Source organism: Crocodylus porosus, unplaced genomic scaffold (assembly GCF_001723895.1).
Source record: "Crocodylus porosus isolate Cpor-Errol unplaced genomic scaffold, CroPor_comp1, whole genome shotgun sequence".
Taxonomy (NCBI): Eukaryota; Metazoa; Chordata; order Crocodylia; family Crocodylidae; genus Crocodylus; species Crocodylus porosus.
Genome location: NW_017728886.1, coordinates 14,478,060 through 14,486,013, shown reverse-complemented (window position 1 = coordinate 14,486,013; position 7,954 = coordinate 14,478,060). Strand labels below are relative to the sequence as shown.

Below are 7,954 nucleotides of genomic sequence, written 5' to 3'. Positions count from 1 at the left end.
GGGGGGGGGAAGAGGGAGAAGAAGGGAGGTGGTGGTGGTCCACAGTAGATCTTGGATTGCTTTTAAACGCCAAAGGTGATCTCCTACTTAAAAAGGTTGGAGACCACTGTCCTAAAGGAAGTTTAGCTGCCAGGTGATGACTGAAGAATGATATTCTTCCAACCACTTTTCCTCCTCAACTCCACTCTCACAGAACTTTACTTCTATTGCTTTCATTTCTAAAGAAAGAAGCAAAAGGCTCAGCCATGGATTCCATATATCCTATATAGAAGAGGCAAAGCGATTTAGTTTATAAGATGTGGAAGGCAAAAATTATTACCAGATCTCGATTACCTCTTATTCTGCTCCCTTGTGCACAAAAAAATCCTGACATAGGGTAGAAAATGCAACAGAAGATCACTTTTGGTACTGAGAGTTGATTTACAAACACTTTTGTTTTAAAATGTAGTATTTAACTTGACAGTCTGCAAGGAAGATAGCAGCCTCAGAGTAAATCTGCAAGAAATATTATGAGGGATTAAGGACTGCACATTTTTACGTAGACTCATAATAGAACTAGAAAGAACTTGGGTTGTCTGGTATAATCCCCTGTATTTTAGAGACAATTCCCTGTATCAGCATCTCTCGCCTTGTGGCCCGTCAACTCTTGGTCTATAGATTACTGGTCTCACAGGTTTCTCCTTCTCCAAAGCAACACCTGCAAGTGTTCAGGATGAACCATAGTCCTAGACATCTACTGAAGCAGCTTTTAATAAAGCAGCAGCAAAGCCCATACTTGCCACTAGGGTTCATTGAAACTAGGAGTGCACCAATAAAGATTTTATTGGCTGATACTGATAGCTGATTATTAACCAGCCATTTCGGCATACCAATCTGATAGCCGATTTACAGGAATGCACCACAGCAGCTTGGAAAGGAGCATCCTGCCAGTAAGTCTGTGGGATGGGATGAGGCACAGCAGGGGGAGATATATAGATCAAGGCTTCCATGGTAAGGGAGGGAGTGGGGCAGGTGCTGCCTAGCCAGAGTGGTGAATGCAACTCCAGGGCTGGGATCAGGATGGAGCTGTAGGTGGCTCGTCCAGGGAGCACGGGGAATTGAAGGGGGGCTCGGAGGGTGGGGGAAAGGCAGCTCTCCACTGCTGTGCAGACCTCTGCAGCCGCAGGGAAGGCAAGGGGGGCATGCCACCCTCCCTCTGGATTTGTGAACGGGGCAAGGGAAGGGTGCGTGCTGCAGTCTTAGTGCCAGGGGCTGCACCAACCTCCTTCCAGCATGGAGGCTAGGCTCTGAGCAGACAGGAGACAGCCTCAGCTGCACAGGGCAGGTTACGGCAGCACTGGGAGGGATGACTACAGGGGGGCTACGGGGAATTCTGGGGTGGCCATAGCCCCCCAAGCCTCCCCCTGCTCAGGGCACCAGGGTTCCTGAGGGAAAGGCAGAAGAGCAGAGTGGCCTGAGCAGAGGTGGTGCTAGGGAGAGCTTGGGTAGCTATGGCCACCCCAAAATTCCCAGTAGCCCCATGTCCTGGCGCCACCATTCACTCCACACAGCTGAGCCCACCCCACTCCTGCCCATTCAAGAGTCCAGCCCTAGCCCAGCCCTGCCACTGGGAAGAGGCTGGCGCAGTCCATGGCCCTGATCCCTCAGCAGGCAGCCTGCCCTGCGTCCATGCAGAAACCCAGGGGGTACATGCCACCTATGCTTCTTCTGGGGGGTGTGTGCAGTAGCAGGGAGACACCCTCTCCCTCGTGCCCCCTGGATAAGCACTTGTGGCTCCATCCTGTTCCTGGCCCTGGGGTCATATTCACCACCCTGCCTGGGCAGTGCCTGTCCGTGCCCCAGCCCCACTCCCTCCCCTCACTGTGGGGGCCTCGATCTGCTCCCCCACACCCCTTTTCTCCTCCAGACTTACCAGCAGGATGCTGCCCTCCTGGCCAGGTGCATGCACACAGCATTTATTAGTGACTATCAGCCAAAAAAAGCTGACAGCTTATAATGTTAACTTTCCTGTTATCGGTGCTGATCCAATATGCAACTGATACATTAACACACCACTAACTGCAACCATAAACCAACCCTGAAGGCAAGGAGCAACAGATACATAATATGTAAAGTTGCACCATACGAGTCCAGAGAGGTCATTAATGGGACTGTAACAGGGTTACCTTCCCAGCCAGGTCTCCGCCTCGAGTCTTCCCCTGTCTCTGGGCAGTCCGCCCGCTCCACTCGCCTGCCATGCCTTGATAAAAATAAAGTTCAGCTGTTATTTGAGTGGGAGACTTCCTTTTGTATGCCCTGGTGACTAGGGCCATAAGTGCACACTGCCCACTCCTGTACATGTCCCATGCCTTGCAGATGTTCCACTGCATGTTACCTCTCTGGCCTAGGCCTGGAGCAAACTGGGCACACAGTTGTACCTCTACCATACTACTCTGGAGGGCCACTCATGCCACTCCTCTCTTCCTGAGGTCCCACTCACTCCACTGACTCTCACCTGGCCTCTTTCATGCTGCCTTCTTTCCTGGGCCTCATTCGTACCACCCGGCCTTTCAGGCTTCGGGCTCGTCTCTCCACACCTCAGTCAGCCCTGGCACAGCCTGTTGGGCATCTGCCGCTGCTCTGACCTGAACGTTTGCTGAGCGACTCTACAACTGTTAGCCTACTTCACTCCTGGCCTCTCGCCGGGACTCTACTCACTTGCTGGGCCTTTCTATCCATTACCCGCCTCTCTCAGGGTCTCTACTTTCACACCCAGGCTTTACCCTGCTGCCTGGGAGTGGCTTCAGGTCCCTCCTTCTGCCTAGACTCTGCCTTAGGGCTCCTAACTAGCCTGGTCTCCCTCTGCTCTGCTGGAACATCACAATGGATGTGGGGCTGGGATTATAAGGCACCCCTTCCTGCCTTTCACCAGTGAGGTAACTGACCTGGCATTTCCTGGGGCCTCCCATACCACTAGGAGCCCCACCAGGCCACCCTTCTCCAGCAGGGTACAGTTTCACATCTTACCCAGGACAAAAGGAGCCTCAACCTCCCCATAGCCTCCTACCTTACCTCCAGGTCCCCAAGCAGGAGCTCAGCCAGCTGATGTTGCTGCCTCCCTTGCTAGCAGCCAACGGCCCTCTTTATATAATTGGCCTGCATTTGAAAATGGCTGCCGCAATCAGCCACCTGGTGGCTGCCTGCTGCAGTCCTTGAAGTGGCAGGCAGCAAAGGTGTACTGCCACAGGGACCAAAACTTTCAGAGGTTCTTCCCCAAAGGACTTCAGTGAGGATGAAGCACAGAAGAGAAAATGGAGTGGAACAGAAGACCAGTCATGCAGTGAGGGGGACTAGAGCATTAGAGGGAGTGGCAGGGGGGGCATTAAGGCAGGGAAGCAGGTAATTCAGAGCTTCTTTGAAGAGTTTAAGAGTGAAAGGAGAGATTTTATTCAAGTAAACAGATTTTAATATCCACAGTGCATGTACCAACTTCATTTGATTTTTACTTGCATCCTTCCGAATTGCCCCCTCCCCCCTGCTAAAGATGTTCTTCTAGAATCCCAGTGTGGTTTTAGACTATCACAGAGTACCACTGACGTGATTTTTGTTGCTTGACAGATCCAGGAGAAACTTACGGAGCAACACCAGGAGCTGTTTACAGCATTCATTGACCCAACCAACCAAGCCTTCAACTCCAATCGTGAAGCCTTATGGAAGGTGCTGGCTAGGTTTGGTTGTCCACTGAAGTTTGTCAGCATCTTCAGGCTACTCCATGATGGGATGACAGCCACAGTCCTTTGCAATGGATCAGCGACAGACCCACTTACCACCCATATTGGTGTCAAGCAGGGCTGCATCATCACCCCAACACTTTTTCCATCTATCATGCTGTGATTTTGATTCTCATCTGTGACCAACTCTCTCATGGAATAAGGGTAGAGTATCAAATGGACGGTCAGCTTTTCAATCTACAGTGCCTTTGTAGCAAAACAAAAGTTACCTGGGGGTGCATCACTGACCTTCAATATACTGACAACTGTGTTATCCTTGCGCACACTGAGGCCGATCTGCAGTTTACCCTTGACCTTTCTTTCAAGTGCGTATCATAGCTTGGGACTCTCCCTTAATATCGGGAAGACGAAGCTGCTCCATCAGCCTGCCCTAGCACAAGTTGCCCCACTCCCCCCCAAATGATCACTGGTGGAGAACTCCTGGAAAACTGTGAGCATTTCCCATACCTTGGCAGCCACCTCTCCCAGTTAGTCAGTCTTGATGTAGAAAGTGAACATAGGATTTGCTGCGTCAGCATATCCTTTGACAAGCTGCTTCGCCATGGCTTTACTGACCGAGATCTGCAGATGGAAACTAAGATCCTGGTCTACACTGCAGTGGTTATCCCCACACTCCTCTATGGGTAAGATGTGGGTGACATATCGAAGCCATCTTAAGTGCCTGGAAAGTTTCCATCAGCGTTGCCTCAGAAAGATCCTTCGCATTAGATGGGAAGACCACAGCACCAATCTTTGCAGCAAGCAATCAGCACTGAGGCAAAGATCATGAAACATTAGCTCCACTGGGCTGGGCACTGTGTGGATGGCTGATGCTTGCCTCCCAAAACAAGTCCTCTTCTCTCAACTCAGTCATGGTAAGAGGACCCGCAGAGGAGAGAGGAAGCACTACAAGGACACCCTGAAAGGATATCTTAAGGATGGCAGTAACCCTAGAAATTGGGAAGTGCTGGCTGCTAACAGGTCTCAATGGCACTACATTGCACAATCAAGCTACAGCATACTTTGAAGAGAACAGGTCTTGCTCAGGAAGCCAAGAACGGCAGAGGAGGAAGGACATGCACAACATCCTGGCCAAGAGCTGTGTACCCAAGGCACCACCCATCATATCTGTGGAAAAACTCACAGAGCACACATTGGACCCTTCAGCCATGTTAGAACTCACCAATAATCCCCACATCCCCCTGGCAGACATCATCCTCGCATTGAGGGATAGTGTAAACAACTAACTTCACCAGCAAGTCAATGGCTGGTGTGATTTTGGAATCGAGAGAGATGGCAGCCACAAATAAGGCTGTAGAAGCATAAGGCACTTTGTTGTTTGTCAGTCATTCTCAAGTCAGATCTAACCTGTCTTCCAACGATCACAGGGCAGGAACATTCAAAAAGTGAGGCTCAAGTTCTGTCTGCCTCTCTCCCTGCGAGTCTGGTGACTCAGTCATACTTTTGTTCCCTGATACCGAGCATGTTTTTCCTGGGGAAACTGCTTTGCGCCTGTGACTGATAAGCAGCCTCATCTCTGGAATGGGACGCATCTGTCTTCCCATCTAATGCTGTATTTCACCTCCTTTCTGTCCTCCTTTCCCTTTTCCATCATCTTCTCCTGCAGTCCCCTTGATATTCTCACTGTCCTTAATCCATTGGTGTGCTGCACAGAATTGGCTTCCTACTGTTAGCAAAATACAAGAGGAGAAAAACAGCAGCTGCTTAAAAATAAACCCCAAGCCCAGGACCCTTCAGTCTCCCCCCACTCAGAGAATCCTCTATTCAGGCAAGAAGGCTGGGCCAAGGGTGCCCAAGGAGGAATGTGGGAAGTGAAGACAGAACTGGTCTTCTCTTTTCTCAGAAAGGCCTAATGGAGACAGCAAAGACTGAGAAGCTGTGAGGAAATATGAGATTATCAAGAGCCAGGAGGGAAAAATGACACTATACTTGGACTCTGCATTTTCTGGGCAGTGTTGTGCTCTACATTTAGCCCTGAAGTTACTACAAAAAGCTTCCAAGTTCTGGGTTCACGCATCCACTACTACATTTTGCCATTTTCAATTTTAAGTCCCTCAAGCTCAATATTAAAAAATATATATCAGCATTTTCTTAAATAAAACATTCATGCAGAAACATGTTATTGCTCTAGATGAACACTAGGTAGTGCTATCACTCTAACAAAGCTCAGTGGACAGCATTAACAATGCATGCTCATTTCTCTTCAAACACTGAAAAAGGAATGGCCAATTATACCAGCGGGTACAATTTGCAAACTGATCCTGATATAGCTTAGTTACACCCTTCTAAGCCACACTGATATTAAAGTGCTTAAAATCTAATCTTTTTGTCCAGCAAACTTCTACTCCGCACTCCTAATAAAAGCGGCACTAGAGTCTGCACTAGTGAGGGGAAATATGCAGTACAAGAAAACACAACAGTGTAATCATGAAACTGCTGCATAAGGCAAACAGCAGAGCCCTTCCATTACTCAAGTTACCTCCAAATTGGAACACCCTGATCTCTCCCACAGAAGAGGCAGTAATTAGCTGCAGTGAAGACTACTTATGTAGCTTACCATGGAACCCTGAATATAGGGCAGAATAAATGGGATATCCCAGATGAACTCTTCATGCCGTTTGCAATGCAGCTCAAATCTGGTTGCTTAAATATAAGATGAGCAATCTTACACAGATAAACATGTATCAAACGTTATTACAGACTTCGGCACAAATGAGCTCATAAATTCACAGGCCCACAAAACAACTGAGGTGTTGGTGCACTAAGAACCCTACTGTACCTTCACGCTCTCAAAAAGTGTAACTGATATAAAACACTGCACCCCTAGGAGTTCCTCGCTTAGATGTTGCTTAGATTCATGTTGTATAATTTTGGAAACAGCATGTCCTTCCACTGCTGCAAGAGGTTATGACATTAGTGGGCCATGTGCAAAAGGAAAGTACTCCCTAGTTCAATGATGTTGTATGTTATTTTCATTATTAAATGCAGCATATTGGTCAATATCGATGCTGGACCCCAAAGCATTTGGTTACATTTGTTAATATTCCTAGATTACAAACCTGGTTTCTCACCTATTCTAGTGAAAGAACAGTTTTATGAAAGCTATGGAAAAAGAGCGTCAGTGAGGAGACAGGATGGACAAAGCATTCATGCTCTGGGAAATGCAATTTCCTCTGCCTCCAGGGTGTGGGTGAAAAGTGATGGTGCAACTTCTACTTCACTGACTGCAGACACCTTCTGAACCTCTCCTACCTCTAGTGTTCAGCCGTTCCCAGCTTGTCAGGCCTCTTCCTTTATTCACAGCATCACCATCCTGATGTAAAATCTAAGGTGGCAATGCTCTGAGCTACAGGCACTGCTAGATTTAATTTTCAATTTCATTTTCCAGCTGCCTGTGTGCAAGATAATCATCTTGATACTGAAATTCACATATGGTCCCAAGGTGAAAAAGTGAAAGCCCAGCCTTTTTGCACCTGACAGGTCACAGAGACAAAACACTGGACCTAATCCACTTCTCCAATATCTGGCATCTCTTTCCTTCAGTATATAAGTGTGCCATGGTATCTTCACCTAAGAGTACCAGCAGTTGCTACCGGCAATGTTGTTACTAAAAGGCACCACAGCTGAAAATGCACTGGCAAATTCTGAGCTGTAGGGAATAGTCTTATACTATACTAGAACATGTGAGGTTTTGCTGTTCAGAGGTGGGACAAGATCTGGAGAATTCACATGGGTTATGCGCACCTCTGCCATGCCAGAAGCCCCGCTGCAGAGCAAATGTGTATGAATTACTATACGACTCCCCAAACAGTGGGAGGCAAGAAGTCCTGCATGGGCTACTCAACACTAAGGCTGGAACAGTGCCATGGGGCCTCTCTTTGGCAGACAGCATGGGGTGCTGGAAAGAGCTCCTTCCTTTCAGGAGGACTGCGGCTAGAGGTGGTACTGGATCTGGCATTTGGAGGGGGCGAGGGGTAGGGGGCTCCATGGGTTCCCTGCATGCCAGATCCAGCATTTGTCTCGGACAGTACCACCCACTCCAGACCCCATGTTGCACCAGGCCAGCTGTATCTTACACCACATATGGCTCACAGCCCAATCTGGCCAGAGCAGATGCCACATGTAATGCTGTCCCAGACTGGCTGGAGCAAGTGCGGCAGGTGCTGGATCTGGGAAGGTGGGGG

General features: G+C 48.7%; 1 protein-coding gene across 1 annotated transcript in view; it reads right to left on the bottom strand.

Annotated features, from left to right (window-relative positions):
• Positions 1–7,954, bottom strand: part of RBM33 (RNA binding motif protein 33) — a gene marked incomplete at its 5' end in the record, with an annotated part of 168,933 nt that overhangs the window by 23,297 nt on the left and 137,682 nt on the right. The gene's annotated exons all lie outside the window — the stretch shown is intronic.